The following is a 21,987-nucleotide window of genomic DNA, read 5'->3' as shown; positions in this document are numbered from 1 at the left end:
CTATCTTCATCTCAATCTCAAGAGAGGCATGAGATTAAAAGGCTGAAACTCAGTCCTCTAAGTGGAACTGCCTTGCTTCATTTTTTAGTAGATTAATAAATTAGTAACTAGTAGAGCATCTTCTTCTTTCCCAATAATATGAATGCATCTAGTGCTAATATCCAGCAATAAGTCTATTCAGAAATACCTTCAAAAATTATTTTTTAAAAATGTCAAGAACACAAAGACAATAGTAACTCTACAACTAGAAAAATTATCCATATTCTACATCCATATGGTAGAATAAAATCTTTCCATCAAGCATAAACCTTATTTAGTCATGACTCAAGGTATTGAGTCAGAAAGCAAGGCAATATCCTAATTCCCAACATACTGAAAGATTACAGCAGGAATTTGAGAAATGGGACACTTCTGTCAGCCACTAGTGAGCTGAGATCCTCAGATGGAGAAACACATAATCTCCAGGTGTTTTGGTCTAGCTCTGGACCAAATGCTGTTATTAGAATACTCCAGGGCATACAATATTGTGATGTTAGTGTATTTGTTTGTCTTCAGTCCCATGCTTTCAATCACCCAAGAAGTATATTATTAACACAATAACAAAATGCCCTAGAAGGTCTTCAGCTTCTTAAAATAACATTTATATGAAAATAAATTGACTTGAGATTTTTCTCTTTATGTTCTTAAATACAACCTGTACGCAATATAAAGCTCACTCACTTCTAATAATAAAACTTAAGCTTTCCCAAATCAAGTTGTAAATCTTGCCTCTAAAATTTCTGCCTACTCCATCCTACTCCATAATAGACAGCACCAGAAGTCACAGTCTTGGTTTTTGCCTCTGTTGCAGCCATATCTGTTGACTCATTGTAGACCTCATTGGGCACACCTTTCCATATTTTCTGAACTTGTTTCTCACATTTCTTCTCTGCTTATAAAGGTCTTAATCAAAGTTGAGACTTGGTCATTTTATATCTTGAGAACCACAAAATCCTTCTCTCTGAACACCAAAGATCAGTTTTGTCTTTCTCCATTCAGTCTATCAACAATAAATTCATCCTTCTGGCTCATTTTACAGTGAGCTTTAAATCCCTAAGCATTAAATTAAACATAATTAGTTCTATTTTTACTTCAAACACTCTAGAAAACTCTGCATAGTTTCATCTTCCTTTTCCTACAGAATCAACTACTTTTTTGCTCTGCCAGTAACTTTCCAGACTATCCATTTTACAAGCACTTCCTTTTCCACTTCCTCCTGCCAGCAAGAAAAATGCCCACCAAAAAAATCCATAATATTATGAATAATCTTCACACTCATTCACACAAACATTCTACTAATATTGCTTTGCACAGTTCTAGCCTGTTTCATATACAAGTAGGAAAACAAAAACTCGAGTGCCATCACTGAATTACTTCCATGCTATTCTTGACCAGTGTGTTCAAAACATCCTCTTTTGCTTCCTCCACTCAATCTATAAAGCTCCTCCCTGCTTGCTTCACATGTATTACACTTCAGGAACAACAGGATAATGGTATAAATTTAGTACACACAGAGACTCAAAATTCTAAAGGAAAAGAAGAATAATAATTTTGGATTAATGCTGCTGAATATACAGCTATTTTCTCTGAAATTGGATGGTTTAAAGTTAGCTGAGAAGTCTAGTATTAGGTTAAAACTTTCATTTAGCTCAAAGATAAGTCACCTACTGTACACATCCCTGCAGAGGTTAAACATACCATGGTTCTTCACACTGCTTAAAAAAGGGATCTATTTCCAGAATCTGAAGGCAATAGTCATTTAATAAAAACAAACAAACAAATAAAAATTGTTCTTGTCTGGATAAAGCAAATGATTTTAAGAGGTCTGTTTACAACATGGCTGCTTTAATTTTTCATAATTTCTTTTTTAAAACATAGTTCAACATTCAGTAGAGTCCAAATTAGTACTTAAGCACAGTGGTATGGAAAAATGTCTGGCTATTACTGTAATGGAATACAGAATTATAAGTTAAAAAAGAAAAAAAAAGCACCACAGCAGGGAGAACACAGCAAGAAATAGCAGAAAACTTCTGATCTTCCTAGCCAAGGCACTTAACTCCACCATATAGATTGAAACACTGGCAGAAAACAATGTGTTATATTTTTAAGAAATAAATGTTATATGCCAATTTGATAGCCCTGAAGAAAGGCAATTTAGGAATGGACACAGAGTCCTTTACAAGCCCTACTTGGCATATTACCACTTCAAGTTAATTAGTTTGTGTAGCAGACAATTTTATAGGGACAATAAAAACTTTCACATTCCAATCATTAACCTCTTTGCTGAAATTACCCAGATGCTGGGACATACTAAATTAGGAAAGGAAGCAAAATATTATCTTAAAGAAAAAAAAAAAATTAAAAGCTGAGGCTTCTCATTTATTTCATCTTGGCTTTTGGTATTAAAATACAACCAACTACTTTTACTATCAAGTGAAGAGAGTGCATGCTAAGGTGAATATATAGAGGCAGTGACACAAATAGTGGCTCACCTCTGATGGGCAGAGGATATTTGTCCAACAACCAAAAGATAATTAAAGGCCATTCTGATGTGAGGATGTTTGTAATATAAAATTTAGTCCAAACGTAATTAGCTCTGGCAACAGTTAGAGTCCATACAAATGTTTTGGGCTGTGGAGGCAATAAAAACATTTGAACAGATGTAACGTTACCACCCCTAGCATTGCATAGATTTAATGTCCCAGTAAATACAGGCATAATGCAGATCACACTGCTCTAAAAATGCATTTTTCAGATGGAGATGGCACGCTGAGCTCCAAATCTGACCCTCCCTTTCCTACCTAAATGAATCCAGCGTCCATATTACAAAAGCAAAAAAAATCCCAACAAAAACAAGACAGCTTTTCACACCTGGGCCCCTCCCAGACCCCCCTTCCCCTCAGTTCCCACACCCTTTGTGGTACTCCAACCAACAGGTGCTTCATCAAGACAGTACAGGAGGCAGGGAGCTTCTTGCAGCTCTTGAAGTCTCAAAAGGTCCTCATAATGCCAAGTTTGACCCTAGAGCACAGGTTGAGTAGACTTCTTGCTAGAGAGTGACTGCAGACTCTTTCATAGGAAGTGTTTGAGGAAATGTTCTGGCTGGGCTGTTGCACAAGAAAGTGTTATAGGGTTTGCCAGAATTTCCTTCAAATTGGTGAAGCTCCTGGGAGTTTGAAAAGAAAAGGCCAAAGCCATGCTGGGGAACAAGAGCTGAACAGGACAAATTAACTTAAAACAAACCTCAGCCACAGAGCAAATTTATCCATCCCCTCAGATGGCCAGTCAGCCAATGAATATGTATTTAAAACAAACTGAGGGACGGGAATCTAAATGAAACAGGGTTGAAATCTGCAAACTTGGGTGCAGAGCAACTACTACCATTTGGGCAGACCCCTGTCCCCAGGGCCAGGTGTGCTGGCAGTGCTCAGCAGTAACACTTGATCCTACCATGGCATTGTGACCCCAATAGAACTAAAACACCAAGAGGCAGAATTGTCTCCATCTCACATTGAATGCAATTGTCACCCCAGACACAGAAGAAATGCTAGTCAAGCCACCCAGGTGTTTTACAAAAGTCAAACTCAATCCAGACTAGATCCTCTTGCATGAGCTTAAATTAGCTTTCTGGTTCAAAGCGAGAGTGTGTTTTCAAAACAACTCTCCCAATCATCCACATTTATTGTACTTGCATTCCAACCACGGAGCAGTCTCCCAGGACACTGACAGAATTCCTTTCTCATGAATCTAAACCAGAAGATGAACTCCATGAGTTCATGGAGTGAATTCCATCTGTGCATCTCCAGTGCACTCCAACTGCTAAGAGGTTTTTAATCCTGGGAACTAGACACAGCTTAGTCTGTAGTGACCCCCTGCAATGTTTCTAGTGCAGGCCTTGTGTCTCCAGAGCCTGCTGTTTTGTTCCAAAGCTCTTCTCTCACTGAGTAGGCAGGGATTGTTTGGGGCAGCACTGCCACTGGAGCAAGGTTTTGTCACCAGGCTGGACCTCTGGAGACCCTGCCATGCACCTTCCCTGTTAACAGCTGCAGGAACAGCTGGCTATAAACCAGTATTATAATGCAGTCTCTTCTGCATTAGAGCAACTGCACAGCCTCAAAATCTGACTTCTCCCTGAAGACAGTACAGCTGCATTCACACTACACAACATCTGGTCTAATAAATCCTAGTAGAACTCTGCATCATTGCCTCTTCCCCTTGCACTCTACAGCAAAACCACATCTTCTCCCCTCCCTCTCCTCTTTCAGGCTCTCTTTATGCTACAGATCACCACACCTTTTCTTTGCCTTCATCTTCCACCAACAAATTACCTGTGTCACTCAACCTCCATGTGCTCTTGGTCCTCAAAATCTCTCAAGATCACAATTCACGTATTTTAGTAGAACTTAGCAGAAGTTGGTGGCCACAGCCTCTGACTGCATTCTCTCTTGGTCTGCTTGTGCCTCAGCAGTCCTTGGATATTGGGGCTGAGGCCACCTCATGCCTCCATAGTCCCTACAGCGATCCAGGCAGGCCTTGGCCTGCCAGGAACAGGCATCTGTGCTTTGAATGATAGATGGAAAAGAGATCTTACTATTGCAGGACTTGATTCCACATTTTTCCACAAAAAGAATCATAAAATGCAGCTGCTGTGATTCAGTGGTTCCCTTTCCACCACAAAAATAAAGATAAATGTTAATCCTTCCTTCTTAGACCCTTAACTTTCAGCAGTGCAGTTCCACACCTTCCCTCACACTAATGGAACTTGTCAGATAATTTCATCAGCCCATTTAACTCACTAGTTCAGCAGAAAATGATCCAATTTTTGCTAGGTTTGTATCCTGTCAAATTAGTAAAATTAATTGACTGACTGAGGCTGAACACTTGAGTCTGTGGCACTCCTACCTTTAGGAAAATATGCTGATAGATGGTTCCACCTCTCTCTCCAAACTGCATATTTCTCTGGCATATTTCCTCTGGGCTTGGTGAGGCAGGGCTCATACCTCAGACAGTGCTTGATGCAGGATCAGGGCTGCAGTGACACTACAGCCTGACATTTTCCTCAGTGCAGTTACATAACATTTGTGTGTATTGGACCTTTTATGTGCTTGTCCCCTCCATCACCTGAGGGGTTTATACCTCCTATTTACCAAATATCATCAGAGCGTGTATTTTCCTGTCCTCTATGTCCTTCTTTTCATACTGTGCTTATATAGGATTTGCCTTTTTCATGGGCTTTGGGAAACACTTGTCTACCCTCACTATGATAAATTGTTCTCTCACAAGTACAGATATATTTGTGTAACTCAGAGACACCATCTCATTTTCCATGTAAGGTAGGTCAGCTTTATTTAGCATGTTGTTCCTCCATCCTGCTTTATTCTCATTCAGTGGATGGCCATAGGCTAGCATTCATTATATGAATTCAAGGGGCAGAATGAATAAATTTAGTTGTGAAGCTTTCTATATTCTTCTTACTGGGTACCTGAAAGCTTCACAAAACCAAACTCCTTCACATTCACAAAATCCCTGTAATAAAAGAGGTTTTAATCCTGTTTTCAGGAAGATAAACAAAGGCACACAAAGAGTGTGCCTAAAAATAAAAGTATGACAAATATTGTGTTTCTGACCTTAGGTTTGACTTTTCAAGATCACATGTTCTTCTATAGCATGTTTTTTATTTGATGCCCAGCTGCTGTTGATTTCAGTTTCGGCCATGAGCAGTTGGCAAGCCAGTTCCTTGGGTTTCAAGTCAGGATGAAGAAAACAAATATCAACATGACAAAAATTTAACCTAAATAAACTGGTCAGCATCCTACAGAAGCTTTGCAGTAGAAGCATAAACACAGGCAAGGATCATTCTGAACTTGATGACCTAATTTATGAGCTTTTAAAAAACTTTTCTGTATTTGCTGCATGCTTTTAACTTCTGCTACAGAGGAATGATGGATATACAAAAATCTTCTCTTGTCTTTTTTTGCTTTCACTTATTTATCACAGATTCTTCCCATGCAGGTATTTTTAGGGGAGGAAATAACAGAATAGCATTATAATTACAGACTGTATTAGAAAGCATTCACACAAAAATGTTAATTCTAGTGTTTTCTGTCTTAGCCAAGGTAAGCTGCCAGATCCTTATAGGGACCTATAAAACAGGTTTTTTTGAACAATATATGTGATTTTTTTGTGGTTTATCCTACATGAGATAAATCCAGATCCATATCTCTAATTTACCCAAAAATTAAAATTCCATAATAAAATGTTATGTACAATATAGGTTTGATATAGATACATGCATAGGAGCTACAAACCAAGGCCAAAGAGCAGACCCAGCAGACACAGTCTGGCCATCAAGTGAAGCTAAATTTTGATGCTGGGAAATAGGCAGAGGACTGACTTACAGTGTAAGTGCTTTTCTTTAGCAATCTTTGGATTATCAATATATAATAAATCAGAATGCATTTTCATATGAAGAATATTAGGTGATAATATATAGAACTACTGGCTGCCAGCAAGGGGAACAATTCATCATTTTTATAGTGCATGGTTAGTTAGTACACAACTGGCTATATCAATAACTTGAAAATCATAAATCTATGCAGAGTTTGTGCTTCTATTTGAAACTTTCAGTTCTGAATGTGCATTTACCACACAAGATATTATAACCTTTTGATTGAAACAAAAATGTGGATCTTGCATGGCTCCTGGAAATTTTCATTACATAGATTGGTTTATTTTCTGATTTAAGTTGCTTAATATTTTCTGCACAAATTAATCTTCTAGTTAGTAAGAATGTATACTCTATTATATCCAGATATAAAATAATATAAATCTATTATGTATGTGGATTTTTGCAGTAGGAATAGTTGAAATTCAAACAAAACAAAACAAACAAACAAACAATAACAGATAGCCAAGCCTCAAATTCTCTGCATCTGCCTCTTCATAATGATGATGACCTAAAAACTGAAAGTGACACTAATGATCTAAAAAACACAAAAGTGACAATCTTGTACATTGCTCCTCCAAAGGTCAGAATTCACTTTAAAAAAGGAAAACAAATATCTTCAACAGTCAGCAAAATTACCACATGCTTTAAATCCTATGGAGTGTTTTTGCCTTATGACTTTAGGGCACATCCCTGCTTCCTGTCCATAGACACAGCTACAGATGTAATCCACTTAGTCATCAGTTCATGACTCAGTTACTGCCACCTTTTGGCATCTGACCTTGGTAGCTTCAGACTGAAACTAAAGCAATCTTTTGTTGACTTTCACTTTGCCTGCATGGCTCTCTGCATTCCTCTGCCTTCTCACAAGTGTTAATTATTTGCTTCACTTTCAGACTCTTCCTAATAAAACACTATCACAGCAATCTCTTGTTATTTCTATCTCCAAAGCTGTTTAAGGCACAAAATTCTTCATCCTTAAAAACCCTAGAGAACAGATAGTTTACTAAGGCATTCATTTGTTTGGCAAAGCTTCTCATAAGCTCTGAAGAACTTTTTCACAATTTCATACAAATATCATCTTAGGACTCCATTATTTTTTTTCTTTGCATTGTGCAGGTTATAAGGCACAGGTATCAAGGTACCAGCAGCTCTTCAAGGTGATCAGTACTAGAAGTGAAGTTGAAAAAAGACATATTTTCATTAGGCCAACTTCACAAAGCTGGAAAAATAGTCTTTCCATATAAACATAAGAAAGTCATTTTAAAGATATGCATGAGCTAAAAAAAAGCTTTCAAAAAAAAACCCTTATCTGAAAGAGAAGAAAATTGAGCTGGTACGTAAAAGCAGAGAAGGGTGTTGGATAAAAGCAATACAGTGATTATCTCCACTAAGAAAGAGAAAATGCATAAATATGGGACAAGAGGGAGTAGTTAGTGGCATGGAATAAAAATACAACATCAAATTAACAAAACTTCAGAGTAGCACATAACACCCATTTCAAAAAGTCATGATCAAGAGTTTTTCTGTAAATTATAAAACTAATAAAAACTCTATCCTTACAGGAGAAACAATCCCCCATAACTGAATCAATTTCAGGAAGATCCCATATAGACAGCTTCTTAAAGAGCAGCTATATGAGGAATCTAAGAGCTAAATATTTGCAGGCCGGCCTAGAGACTGGCTACTTAACAACGCCACTTTATAGGCAGAGGAAAAGTACATCATCAATCAAAAATAGTATCTATGTGGATTTCCAAAAAGTACTCAACAAAGTGACTCACCAAGAGTAATAAACAGCCAAGAAATCAAAAGGAATTTTTAGATTAAATATATGAAGGAGAGGGTAGAAGAGGGTGTTGTGCTGGTAATTCAAATTTGGTCTGGTAAGGACATGGGCTGCTTCTAAAAAAGCACACAAAGTTACACAAGTGACAGTGCATTAAAATGTCAGATAAATTTTAGTAGACAAAGTAGCACTGTGAAATAATATACATAGGAAAAATTATCATAATTTGGAAATACAGTGGTAGGTGCTGAGGTGTTTATTATGAGTCAAGAGTGAGATCTTGTGGACTTCATAAATAATTCAATGCAAACCTGAGCTCAGTTCTGTAGAAATAAAACAAATAATTAAATAAAAATACAAAACAAACATAAAAACACCAACCAAACCAAATTAAATACTTTACTTACTTCTGAGAGACTAGCACCAGCAAGTGCTCACCGTAGTCTAATCAGAATATTGAAGCCAAAGTCAATGTCTCCTCTACTGGAAGGGAGCCCACAGCCCATCTGTCTCTCCTCCTTGGCATGGAAATTCTGGTAATTTTTCTCCTTTGCTCCACAAGCAGGAAGAACACATGTGATTCATAATTTCCTCATTCAAGTCTGATCTTTGCTGATGGTTCTGTGTGAAAATGCTCAAATACTCTACCAACCACCCTGTTTTACCTGCTGAGGGAATAGCTTTGTTGGCAGTGCACTGAAGATCCTTTGCTGACAGGAAATGACTGTCACGTTCTTCAGTAAAATTAAACCCTTAATGTGTTTTATCATGTCTGTTCAGAAACTCTCCTTATTAGAGAGATTATTTTAAAATATATGTCAATCATATTAGTGCAGTTGGGAATAAAAGAATAATTTGTTTCAATGTCTGTCACCTACCTTTTCCTAAATACTAATTGCTTATTGGTATTATGAAAGTTGCAAGAATATTTGACTTCTCAGATATTTGGTGAAAAATTTTTTCAGAAGTCTACATTTTACAAGATGCTTTTTGAAATCTCTAATCAAATCAATAGCAGAACACGGAACTACCAAAATGTTTGCCTCTTCAACTCTTGTAACTTGAAGATGTATACAGACACAGAAAAGATGGCAAAGGGAACAAAGATTATGTGTTTCCCTACCTGAAGTCAGTTGTTTGGTGCACTAAGATTTAAATATGCTCATTAATACTGCCAAGAGCTAATTTCAGCATCCATAGAGCAGCATAATTTAATGAACAATCCTCAAATAAGCTAGACTTCCCCATAAAATTTGGTTGCTCTGGAACACAGAGGGTTATGTACTTATTGTAAAGTGCATGAGAAAAAAATTATTGTAAAATGGAAAGAGAAATCCATAGGTCCTATATCCTAGGGCAATTCATGACAATACTAAACTTTCAATCTTTCGAAAATTACTTACAAGATGCATTTTTGTAAAATTCAAAAATAACATAACATTATCTAGAGGCCATTTCAGAAACACTGGAAGAGGAGAGGAGAGGAGAGGAGAGGAGAGGAGAGGAGAGGAGAGGAGAGGAGAGGAGAGGAGAGGAGAGGAGAGGAGAGGAGAGGAGAGGAGAGGAGAGGAGAGGAGAGGAGAGGAGAGGAGAGGAGAGGAGAGGAGAGGAGAGGAGAGGAGAGGAGAGGAGAGGAGAGGAGAGGAGAGGAGAGGAGAGGAGAGGAGAGGAGAGGAGAGGAGAGGAGAGGAGAGGAGAGGAGAGGAGAGGAGAGGAGAGGAGAGGAGAGGAGAGGAGAGGAGAGGAGAGGAGAGGAGAGGAGTTATTCCAGGAATCTTCCTGTAAATGTTATGTCAGAATTTTGAAAGAGATATCCCAGAAGTAGCTTTGGGTACACTGCTGATGTTATTTCCTGGCTAATTAAGGATATATGCTCTCTCCCAGTGGGATGAGTGACATGGTATTTTTAACCAAGTCTTGCCAGGAAAATGAAAATTCATGCCCATTTCAATACATCATCTTCTTTTCCTGGAAGTTTGCTTAGTCACCATCCAAATTTGCACAAAAGCAACAGATAAGCCCAGGAGCATGGAGTCTGCAGAAGGTTCTGGTGTAGTGTGGGTTTCCACTCCATCTGTTTTTTCTGTATGTTCATTTCTGAAAATAGCAACACTAATGTTCCTCTCCGGTGTTTTACCCTCCTTTGTCTTCTTTTATAAAGAGACCAAAATGTAAATTTAAAAAAAATAATAATAAAAAAAAGAAAGAAAGAAAGAAAGAAAGAAAATAAAATCCATAAAAGCAGGTGTGCTTGAGTAAACTTACTGTGAAGCAAGAACAGACATGCATATTACTCCTGCAGAAGACTCAACTTGACTGTGAAAAATGAGAACTGAATTCTTCCTTTACACTGGGTAATAGCCCTCCATGATTTTACAGCCCATGGCTGGAGAGGATGGATCAATCATAGAAATGATTGCTGGAAATAACTTCTCAAGGGGCTTGGTCCAGTTCATGGCTAGGATAATGCTGGGCTGTTGCCAGCACTAGATCAGGTCAGTCACAGCTTTGCTTGCCAAGCCTCAAAATCATCCAAGGATCAAGCTCTCCCAGACCCTGCATAACCTGCTCCAGTGCTACTCCACCCTTCCAGTGAAGAAGCTGGTTTGTTTGGGGTTTGTTTTGTCTACATGGGAGTAGAAAGTACAGAAATGACACAACAAAATTTTTATAAACCCACACTACATATGCTGCATATCCTGATAGAAGTGCCATAGTCTGTCTCTGACTTGATGTGAATGAAGAAACAGCAGTGGAACAGTGAGGAACCGATGGAACAGTGAGAAGCAATGTGGTAGCTAATTGTGGGAGGAAGGAGTGGAACTTCCTTTCTACCCTTCTTGCAAAGCTGCCCTTGTAAAAACAAAAGAGAATTTTCCCCTTTGTCACACAGTTATATAGCCCCCTGCTATTCTTGAAAGCAGCCTGCCTAAGCAAGATAAGGTTAAAACAGCAGATGGCACAGAAAGCATCCCAGTTTTGGACCCTCTGAGCTCAAAGGGGTAATGCAGAATTTTGACTAAAATGCCTCAAGAAATGGAACTCAGATTTAGGCTACAGTGGTTTAGCAGTAGTGATCTAGGGTGAAATTAAGCATTGTCACGTGCTGAGGACCAGAAGGAGGCAGGATTTAACAGCATAAATCTTTGGAAGTATTTGAATGCAATGGGGAAATCTGTATGTATAAATTCACTATTATTTCAAATATTTGTTCACTGCTTTTATTTTCTTTTCTAGATTTGAAACCAGTCTGACAATCAAGTCACCCTAGATACTGCTGCCTGAGCCTTGGCCACAGGAATGTCAGCCTGATTCACGCTGCCTCCAGCCCTCTGAGCATTTCCTGGTTCAGAGAGACCAAGCAGCCACGTTCTGGCAGATTCAATGGGAGGTGTCAGCCTGTTTCCAGTGCTTTCAAAAGACATTCCATCATTTCATGAATCATATCATTGTGTGGAACCTCTGAGATAATAAGACTCCGAACATCATCTCACAACACCACTTGGCTCAAAGACAGGGAAGCATATGTGCATTCTTTTCTACACAGATTTTGCAGGGGAAGTCAGGAAAATCCTGCTGGCTGTAAGACTTTTCTTAGCTTCATTTGCAAACAGCTGCATGCCACTAGCAGGGAACAAGATGGAACTGGTTGGCCACAGATTATCTCAACACAGCTTAGCTCTGCTTTAAGCTTCTGCACGGAAGAGTGAAAGAGTCACCATGGGATGTGAAACCTGCTAAAGCTTACTAAGGGCATTAGGTGGAAATAGTTGCAATAAACCCATCTCAGTTCAGTTGAATTTTATTCCTCTTGTTGATTTTTTTAAAATCTTGTTTGCAAATTGACTGAACCTGTGGGACTGCCTGGGTGTGGATTTTACCCTATACAGGATGGCTCCCCTACAGCTTACCATGATGCAACAGAACATGACATTGAGATGAAATTGATGTGCAACAAAAAACTTAAGTTGTCAAACCCTACACTGCAGGCTGACTTGACTATTTAGAATCCTAAATGGTGCTGAATATTCTTTATGACTGAGGTTTTATTTTGGAAAAGAAGTTAAAGCCTATCAGAGGTCCTGCCAAAATAGTGACCCATAGTTCAACTACCACTTTATCTGACTCTTCAAAATAACATTTCTGGGTTGCACTATGAAACAGATTTTATATATGTAAGTATATATAATATAGGCATTCATATACATTATATATATATATATACACACAATATATGTGTATATATTTGTCTCAAAAGGTTTTATTCAGTAATTACTACTACATGCAATTCAATCACTGCCCTCCAGGCTCAGTCAGACTCTGGCATTTGACCTCTCCACATATGGGGAAAAAAGTAAACCCCAAACCCGCAGTATGTTCTCTCAAGGAAGAATTTCTTGCCCTCTGAAATAAAAAATAAAAGACTGAAGGTGATTGAGGAGCAAAAACAGATTTTTACCTTGCCTAGATTGTTGTGCATAAGATGTATATTAAAATTCTCAGAGTTTCTAGATCATATGAGAGCAATAAATTACTTTAGTTGGCTCGAGCGTGAATTTCAAATAAATGGAATCCTTTATTTGTAGGTTTACATTTAAAATAGAATTTCTTTTTCACATTAAAAGGCCATTAATTCTTTAAATTAAAAGATAGTAATGTAAAAACTTTTTAGCAGGAGGAGTAAACAGAAAATAACTCACCTTTGGGAATTTGCTAGGTATATTTTAAGTGTTCAGTTGAGCTCTGCACAGTACTGAATTAAGACTCAAATTTGTTGACTCAGAAGATGCCTAGAGCACATTTTCTTCAGTGATAACCTGTATTTATTTACACAGACAAAAAAAAATTTCTCTTCTGGTGACACAGGCACTGAGAAAGAGGTTGCTACCTCTGTTGAGGCAGTTTTCTTCTTAGCAAAATTATCTTTGCTTGAGGCACTTGGGCAGGGACTGCACAGAATTTTCACTATAGATCCAAGGAGTTAAAAACAGGTTATTTTTTTTCTTTCTTGGCACAGATAACTAACTCAATATCATTGTCTACACGGAACTAACTGAGTCTCAGCATTTGGATTTATGCCTCAAAGGAAGAAACACTCCAGGTGCTGACAGAGGTCCCTACAGGCCAGAGAGCTGTAACATAAATCCAGTCCCTCTGGGGAAGTGGGAATTCCCTTCTTCTCCAGCTTTTATGTCTGCTTCCCTCACACAGCCCCCTCCAAATCTCTTTGCAATCAAACTTTCCAGGGCTCAGCTAACATAGAAAGAGCATCCAGGTTCTTAGCACAGAAGTGATCCCCCACAGCACAACAGAATTATTATGATTAATTAACAAACATAATAATTAAGGCCATTTCATGTTGCGATACCCATTCGCAGCAACAAAAAAAAAAATCTAGGTGATTTTTGGTGACTGAGAGCCAAGATTGCTAGCACTACACTGAAAGCTACTTAGAGCACAACAAATCTGCCTCCTCTCTTCTATAAAAAGCAGAATGAGGTGACACATAGAGATCCTACCCCTACCTGTACTGTGCTTTTCTGTGCTGTACTGCTTTGGCCTACATTGAGTCAAAAATACAGTAAAATACAGCTTGGTAACTAACTATATTTCTATTCTCTCTAGTCTCACAACTGTATTTATATACTATGATAAAATTCAAGAAAAACTAGGAACTGTGTTCTTTGCTACATCTGGCAGTGTATAGAAGAAAGCCAAGTGAACTGAAAAAAAGAACTGCCAAACTGAAAATGTGCTTCCCAAAAGTATTCCACAAAATCTTAGTCACTTGCTACAGATCCTAGAGGAAATTACAGTAGATTTCTGCCATCCTGAGCAAGGTTGAGTCAGGGCATTGGCACAGTGAAACTGGGAAAGACATCTTTGTAGGGACTGGAATTAAACAGCTAGGTCAGAACCAAGATATAGATATTGCCACCACCAACATCTATGTTCTATAATTTGTTCTTACAGGGGGAAAAAACCAAATTAAAAAAAAAGATAAACTAATTAATGAGCTCCTTCTCTTCAGAGCTATAGAAGCAAAGAAAGGCAAACCAGTAAAATATAAATTTCTGTTGTCCTCTATGAAAAATGCAGTGCTGCTGTTGAAAAATATAATTTAAAAATAATGAAAATAGAAATAATAACAAAATAATTTAGAAACTGTAATAATTGGTAATCTAGATATAAAAGCATAAAATGCTATTAAATTGATAATTTGTTTGTTTTAATCCATAGAAGTATTCATATGAAAGATTATGAATGTTTACAGAATTTGGTTGGAAGAAATCTGAGGTTATTTGTGAGTTTTGATGCACACTGTCTTCATGATCTTGGGAGGCTTCAGAGGCATATGTCTTCTTCTGCAGATGATGAATCCTGCTCATTCCAATAGCCCCTTCTTTTCACATAGGTTAAAGTAGTTACAATTATCTCTCTGCAGCACCAGTCATCCATTGCATATGATGCAGAACACTAAGTAATGAGCTCAAGGCACTTTTCTCTTTATGTATCTCTACTGCCCCACCACTTGATCAGACCAGAATATATCTGGGTGTCCTTTCACAGAACCATCACAGAAGGGCTTCAGTTGGAAGGGGTCTTAAAGATGATCTTATTCCAATGCCCCCAGCACGAGCAGGGCCACCACCCACTAGACCAGGTTACTCGGGGCTCCGCCCAGCCTGACCCTGAATGCTGCCAGGGATGTGGCATCCACACCTGCCCTGGGCAACCTGTTCCAGTGTCTCATTACCCTCTGGGTAGTACATATGTGTAGAGGACCTAGCACAAAAGGCCCAGATTTTGTTGGCATGTATCATTCTAACAGTAGCTGATAAAACTCTTCTGTTTGAATAGTTCACCTCTGTGAAATACTCTAAAATCAGAGGGTCTTTTAATCTAGTTTAAAGCAGTCACATAATCATTGATCATGAAAAATGGAAGTGGAGTGAACAAAATTAATTTTTTCCATTTCTTTGAAGTCCCAGAACATGGAAGAGGCAAAACTGGATTTTCTGTCCTTTACACAGCAGAGAAGGAAAAGAAGAAGGAAATTTGACAGTCAATCAAGAAGTCGCACTGCACGACTGACTGTCAGATGCCAGGAATCTTTAAAGATTTTACTTCCTGCTTCATTGAAGATCTGTAATGCACAGAGCTGCAACAGTCTGAACTTTCTACTTACAGCCTATAGCGCAGATATTTTTTATATATGCAGTAGAGGGTTAAATATAGTCACTTAACAAATTCTGACATGTCTGGGTGAAACAAATCATGCTTTCAGGTAAGCTTCATCTTTTAACAACTTGGCTACCCTTGACAAAAACTTCTGCATTTGGCAACAGCATTATTTCAGCGTCGATATCGAGGCTGGATGCTGGGGGCTCAGCCAGGAATTAGAAGACGGAAATTATTAACATCTGGTGTTCTCTAACATTCACCATAGCCACTGAACAGAGACTGGTGCATCTCTTAGGCTAATGACATGTGCTACAACTGAATTAAAGAATAGCTGTGGCAACCCTTGTAAAATAAACTATGAAGGTGTAGGTCCTATGAACCTATATTGCTCAAAATGGGAGAGTGGGGAGGCCAGGAGTGGTATTATGAAGCTATGGGTAGGAAACACAGAAAACTAAACACAGAAAACATGTGGCAATAGTTTAGTGTACTTTCAAACAGTCTAGGTTTTAGCAGTCTGGGGTGATCTCAGCACTTTTTTTTTAAATTAATTTAAAATGCTTTTGGAGAGAGCAATGATTTCTGTTCTGCTACCGTGGCTCCTAGACACATTTATGAAAAATATGGATTTTAAAATTCATGTCTTCTTTTCCATTTCATCACAACAGCTTAGTGATTCTTCCCCACAAGGTGGCAGAAAGACCACACAGTTGACCAATAATGGCTATAACCAACCTCTGCCTTGTCACACAATTACTACCTTAAAAGTCCTACCAGCCAAGCAAAATAAAACATTAAATAGTTAATTCTGTGTTAAATGAAACAGTGCAACATATCCATCTGCTATAACAAAGGTTTAAGGAAGAAGATCACAAACAGGAGAGATTAAACTGCTTAGTCATCATGACCTACTCAAACATTATTATGCAAATGAAGGCTTTTGCACCGATGCCGACTAGCGATACCTTGGCCATCTGAATGGAAATGGATATGAAAGCAATTTGGATAAGAAAGAGGATCATATTTTAACACAACTGAACCCAGCCTCTAGGGCAATAACCTCCTGTTGGATGAGTTTTCAAATAATAAAGATTTATTAAAAGAAACTCAAGATTGGGCTTTTAAAACATAACTTTCAAGATGGTTAATGAGGGCACATGGCATGTGGAGAATGCCCCAGCCTCGGATCACACAGGGCTGTGCATCTGGCCATGGAATGAGGCAGCAATCAGCTCTGGAGCACAGGGCTCTCCTGAGCAGGATCACCAGAAGAAGTGGGGGGCAGGCTGGGCAAAGTTTGCCTGAACAGCTGGTCATGAGAGCCTTCTAGCAGGACTCGAGAGCCAGGATCCAGGGCAGGGGCAGGAGCAAGATATGAGCCCAGCATGAAGCAGCTCGGGCTGATGGTAACAGACTCTGCAGCCTGGAGCAGCCCCTGAGCCCCATTCCGTGCTCGTCAGGCTGGGGAGCCTCGTGTGCTGCCGCGGGATGGATGAGCCAGGGCTGAGCCTCAAGCCCTGCTTGCTGCCAGCCCAGGGCCCTGCTGTGTGCCACAGGCCCCTCCTTACAAAAAGGCTGTGAGAGACTTCTCTAAGCTAGTGATTACATCTGTGTTCCTCTCCTGGATTCACCTAAGGTGGCTGATCACAATGATGCACAGAGGAAGCAAATCTTGCCCAACACTGTATTTTCAACTCTCCCCTTACAGTATCTCTCTTAGTATCCACCTGACATTGTTTCTTTTGTTTACAGCAGACAAAAAGACATGCTACATGCACATTAGAATCCTTCTCTACCTCTCTACCAGGTCTTCCAGTTTTTCCTACACCTTCAATCAATAAATTGCAATTTCCCCTTTGAGGATCAGCATTAGGAATAATCCCCACAAGCTCTGGAAAGGGCTCTGGCCCTGGCATACCATATGAGTAACTGGCCTTTTAAGAGGCTTAAAAAACAACAATTTGGGAAATATCTTTCAGTAGAACTGACTGCTGTAGCTATTTCAGAATAAAATAAGAAGCAAAAGATAACCTGAAGTCAGGAGAAAAGCCAGTCAAAGTGAACAGAAGCATTAAAGCCAAGTATACAGCAGCAATGGCAGTAAACAGTCATGTGCCAAAAAGGCTGGACATGACCATGTCTCGATAACAAACATCCTCTTCGACTTGTGAAAATGCCCATGTTTTAGTAGAAAAAAATATTACAAAGTCTGTTCAAGCCAGAAAATCAAATTAAGAAAGCATTTAAAAATCAGCTTAAAGTGATTAGAATTTTTGTGAAGTGTAGAAAAAGGGATTTTTAAATCATTTTTGCTTGTCTGGAAGAAAGTACATCATTTGACTGAGAATGTTGCCCACACACAAACAGAAGAGCTACAGGAAGCCAGGCTGTGCAATGTGACAGCTTCAATGTCCACCACAGTGCCTTAGAGAGTGCAGCCTCAGAGTGTCATCCCTCCCTCCTGCTCCAGGCCTAGAGGTCAGGAAAATAGGTTTGAAAGAATTTAGTTGGCCATTTTCATACTTTTCTCTCCCTTCTACAATGAGGTGAGCCAGAAAAATTAATTCACTGAAATATATTAATGTGTTTGGGGTGTCACAAGCAAACTTTGTTGTACTTTTTACTGAATTTTGGGTTTTCAGTTCAAAGCAGCCAGATGCTCCAAAATAATTTAGTCGAGTTTAAGAATAGTTTCTGTTTATACCAGTGGGACTGTGCATCCACAGAGACATTGCCCTAAATCTAAGAGAAGCCAGTGCATGGAACAAGATTCTCCTCACAAAGACAAAAAACACATTCATGTGCTTCTATTTAATGTATGAAAAATATTAAACTGATGACAATCTTATTCATGACTGAAGCTGGGAAAAATACTATCTTACAGCTGAAATTCAGGAGACAGGGATTTGTCACCATGATGGCTCACAGATCCCCACATAGCCTTGGGTGAGCTGCATCCCTACTCTTACCTGAGAGGTAATGGAAGCAGTGCATCACATTTTCTTCAACTGGACCTCTCTGAGCTACTTAAATTGTCTTCTTTTTAGGACAGGAACAGATGCTGGTGGTTTGCTTTTACTTGATTGAAGAAGACTGATAAGGTAAATATCAGCAAAATGCCCTGCACTAAATTAAAATTCTTGCATTAAACTACTTATAGCACCACAGAGAGGAGACAATGGCAGGTCCTGCACTGGCTGTTGACTTGATCTCTGGGAAGATTTGTGTCTGAGCCAAAAAGGAAGTGTATCAGAATAGGCCAAATGTACTTTTTCCATGAAGATGTCATCTCCAGTGTATGCTGGATTGGTATTTTCAGGTCAGCCAAGCAGGGTCAGTTCTGATCTCCCCAGACCATACTGCAAATTGTCCCCATGCTCTACCAGGTGCATGATTATTCTGCCTGGCAGCCTTTAGGCTTTTACACTGCCAGAACTGCATGGGACATGCAGAAATGAAGGAAACAAAGCAGCACACTGGCTTTTCTGTCTTTTTGCTGAGATCCTTCAGTCTTTCTAAGCTGCCTGGTATCAGTGCTAAATACTTGAGTTACGCATTAAGAACAGTCTGCTCCTCACCCAGAAGAATGAGCCAGAGGAAACCCTGCAAAAGGTTTCCAGTTTTCAACAAGGGCAGGCTTGTATATATAAAGAAAATCTCCTTTACAAAGCTATTTGTTGTAGTTAATGGGTATCAGGGTATGACCAAATGGGCTTTGGTAAAATAAAGACAAGTTACTGAAGCACTACACACAAGGAAGGCACTATGTTGCCAAGTTAAAACACCACTGGTCTCATACAGCCATAACTGCTTTGCCCACTCTGCAAAACTGAGAGTGGGCAAAAGGTTTCATGCACTTTGTATCTCTAACCCAGAAGCAATTATTTAGTATCACACCTAGATACTAAATAATAAACAATGCAGTCAAGAACCTCTCTAGCAGCTGTTTGTTTTCATGGCATGTTCACAGATGATTTATCCCAGATTAACCTTTTTAATTAACTAAATGTAGCATAAATAGCATGGTTTTCTTATTCCAGGAAACCTTATCTGATGTGCAATCAGGTTTGCAATTCTTTAAAAGAAAGTCAGAACTGTATCAAAAATGTAATAAATTTGATTGATCGTCTAAAAATATGAAAGCATTTATAACGCTGCATATTCATTCACTGGGAATATTAAATGAAAAAGGAAGAATTTAACACAATCAACAATTTAGCAGATTCTATAAAAATCACACAAGAAGAAAATTTGCTCAATGTCAAGTCCTTAGTCAGTTAAGATCTAATTGCACTGTAGTTTAAGATGGAAATGACTTACAGAGCTCATCAAATTTATGTGACTGCAAGGGCTGTCAGAGAAGATGTATCAGGTAGTAAGCTGAGGATATATTTGTTCTTGGTAAAAAGGCCAAGCAAAAATCTATCTTCTTCCTACATCCATCAGCTGAGGCGAGAACACATAACTGGTTTAGAAGATAAGCCAATAACTAATTCAGTCATGCGGAAAGAGCTGCCATGAAATCCCTCCCACCACCCACAACATTTTTCCACCCACATTGTTTGTGCTGCTGCACAATCTCCACCTAAACTTTTAGAAACTGAAATTCATCTCTTGGCAATCCTAATGCTTTGTTATTTCAACCCACGATTCTTTGCTTCGTTGGTGGCATAATATGGTAATGACAATGAAATATCTACAAGCCTAATTCTATACCTTTGGATGGCCACAACACCAGTCACTTGAAGGGGAATCTATCCTTATTAGAGGAGAGAGGATTTTCAATCAATAGCTGTCAGCTGTACATTTTCTTAAACATGCTGTCAATGGGATTTCACTCCTTCCTTCTATCAGCCAAAAGCTTTTCATACTCACAAATGTGAGAGCCTTTAGTCACTCCATGCATCTGTTTGGATTTTAGTTTCTTCAGTGAGAATGCCAACAAGAAGGCCAACGTTGACTGTGATTTCTGTGTTATCTGTATACACATCTAGCAGAAACTGTATTGAGACCATAAAGTCATTTCCCGTTCTGTAGGTCACTGAGCAGCTGCTGGTAATGATTTTTGCTCACTAATGACCTAGGTTATATTTGAATCAGTGCCCTAGAGGTGAAAAATTCTGTATTCCATTACTGATTCCCTGAGTCATAAAATCCCCTTGATAATTTTTTTCCTAGCTGGCTTTTTCAGTATTGTTATTTATTATCTTATAAAAATTCTGTGTTCATCGAATGTCAAGAAAATGCAAAATAAAAAGTTGCACCTATAAGAGATTAAGAACTTGCATTAAATGACCCTCAAAATGGGGCAATACAATGGAATCAACACCATATAACAGTCAAATGGGTTGGAAGTAAGAGACTTGTGACCCACTGAAAGGAAATACTCTGTCAGGAGAATAGAATTGTATAACCAAATGTATGAGTAATACATTATTTCTGGCATAGTAAAAAAAGCTATAGTAAATGAATTATAACTGTGGCTTTTAACTCCATTCTTAGATAATGCTCAAACATATATCACTTGCATATTTAAGTTAACATAGCCACTTCCTTGTGGGTCTCTTCCAACTCAGCATATCCTGTGATTCTGTGATACTTCTTCTAGTAACATATTATACACATCGTTTGCTGCATTATGACCTCCCATGTGTTGCATACACAATTCTCTTGATGCCAGTGTGGGATTAATGAAGAGAAACACCCAGGCTCTTGGGAGAAAAAAATTTACTGTGAATCTTAAAAACCACAGATTTGTGTAGGAAACATTGCAAGCTGTTAAACAGACAGAGATAAGTGCTTTAGCGTCTCAGTGTACCAGTGCTCTTTACATATTAGACTCTTCCTACCTGCTGTGCTTAGCTTCAAAATTCACCCCTGCCTCAGGAAAAAAAAAAAAAAGGTCTGTTTGCTTTTTCATGGCTGCACCACATGGCTTTCACTTTCATCAAAACACAGCAAAAGTGTCACAGGGGATTCATTCCCTTGGCTGCCTTAGCTCTGCTGATCTTTGACCTCGCAGGGAAATGGATTCCAGGCACACTTCTGCCTGACAAGTGAACCATGTAAAATCTTGATGAGGTGTGTGGTTTGTTTTGTTTGATTAACAAGCCCTAAAAATCGAGGGAAAGCTTTGTCTAACAAAAAGAAAAAAAAAAGAAAAAAAAAAAAAAAAAAGCCCACTTTCTTTATCCATGCATCCATGCATCCATGCTTTCCTTTTGTAAATGTACTGACCTAGAACAGTAAACGCTGCCGTCTACATAGGTAAAAAGCACATTAGTTCATCAAAGTGGCATTTTAGAAAGACACAAAGGGCAACAGCTACGCGTGCAGAAGAGGGGAAAGCTTAGAGCCATGACGTCATAAATCTCAGCAACTCCTGCCATGCACTGAGCACGCACACGCAGCACAATGATTCTGCTCCCTGGAGGAAAAAGCTTAGGAGCAAGAGGAAAGAAAAGATTATTTTTAGCTAAGGGAACCCTTTGTCTTACAGCATTAAAAATCCTTGAGTTGGCTTCTCACA

The 21,987-nt window shown here is 38.8% G+C and overlaps 1 protein-coding gene and 1 long non-coding RNA gene across 6 annotated transcripts in view; one reads left to right on the top strand and one right to left on the bottom strand.

Moving 5' to 3' along the window:
- Positions 1-8,819, bottom strand: part of AKAP6 (A-kinase anchoring protein 6) — a 269,301-nt gene extending 260,482 nt beyond the window's left edge. For 3 of the 5 annotated variants that reach the window (XM_031504984.3, XM_031504983.3, XM_085582095.1), the window contains exon 1: positions 8,681-8,819. The gene's annotated coding sequence lies outside the window, so the exon portion shown is untranslated. The remainder of the gene's footprint in view (positions 1-8,680) is intronic. The other 2 variants (XM_021542661.4, XM_021542663.4) reach the window with 2 other exon arrangements.
- LOC146767355 (uncharacterized) overlaps positions 1-19,296 on the top strand; it is a 29,319-nt gene extending 10,023 nt beyond the window's left edge. Inside the window, exons 2-3 of the long non-coding RNA XR_014956041.1 lie at positions 11,511-12,448; positions 13,291-19,296. This is a non-coding gene — a long non-coding RNA (uncharacterized LOC146767355). The remainder of the gene's footprint in view (positions 1-11,510; positions 12,449-13,290) is intronic.
- Positions 19,297-21,987: the final 2,691 nt, after the last annotated feature.

Source organism: Lonchura striata, chromosome 5 (genome assembly GCF_050655825.1).
Source record: "Lonchura striata isolate lonStrDom1 chromosome 5, ASM5065582v1, whole genome shotgun sequence".
NCBI classification, from domain to species: domain Eukaryota; kingdom Metazoa; phylum Chordata; class Aves; order Passeriformes; family Estrildidae; genus Lonchura; species Lonchura striata.
This window is presented reverse-complemented; position numbering and strand designations above follow the sequence as displayed.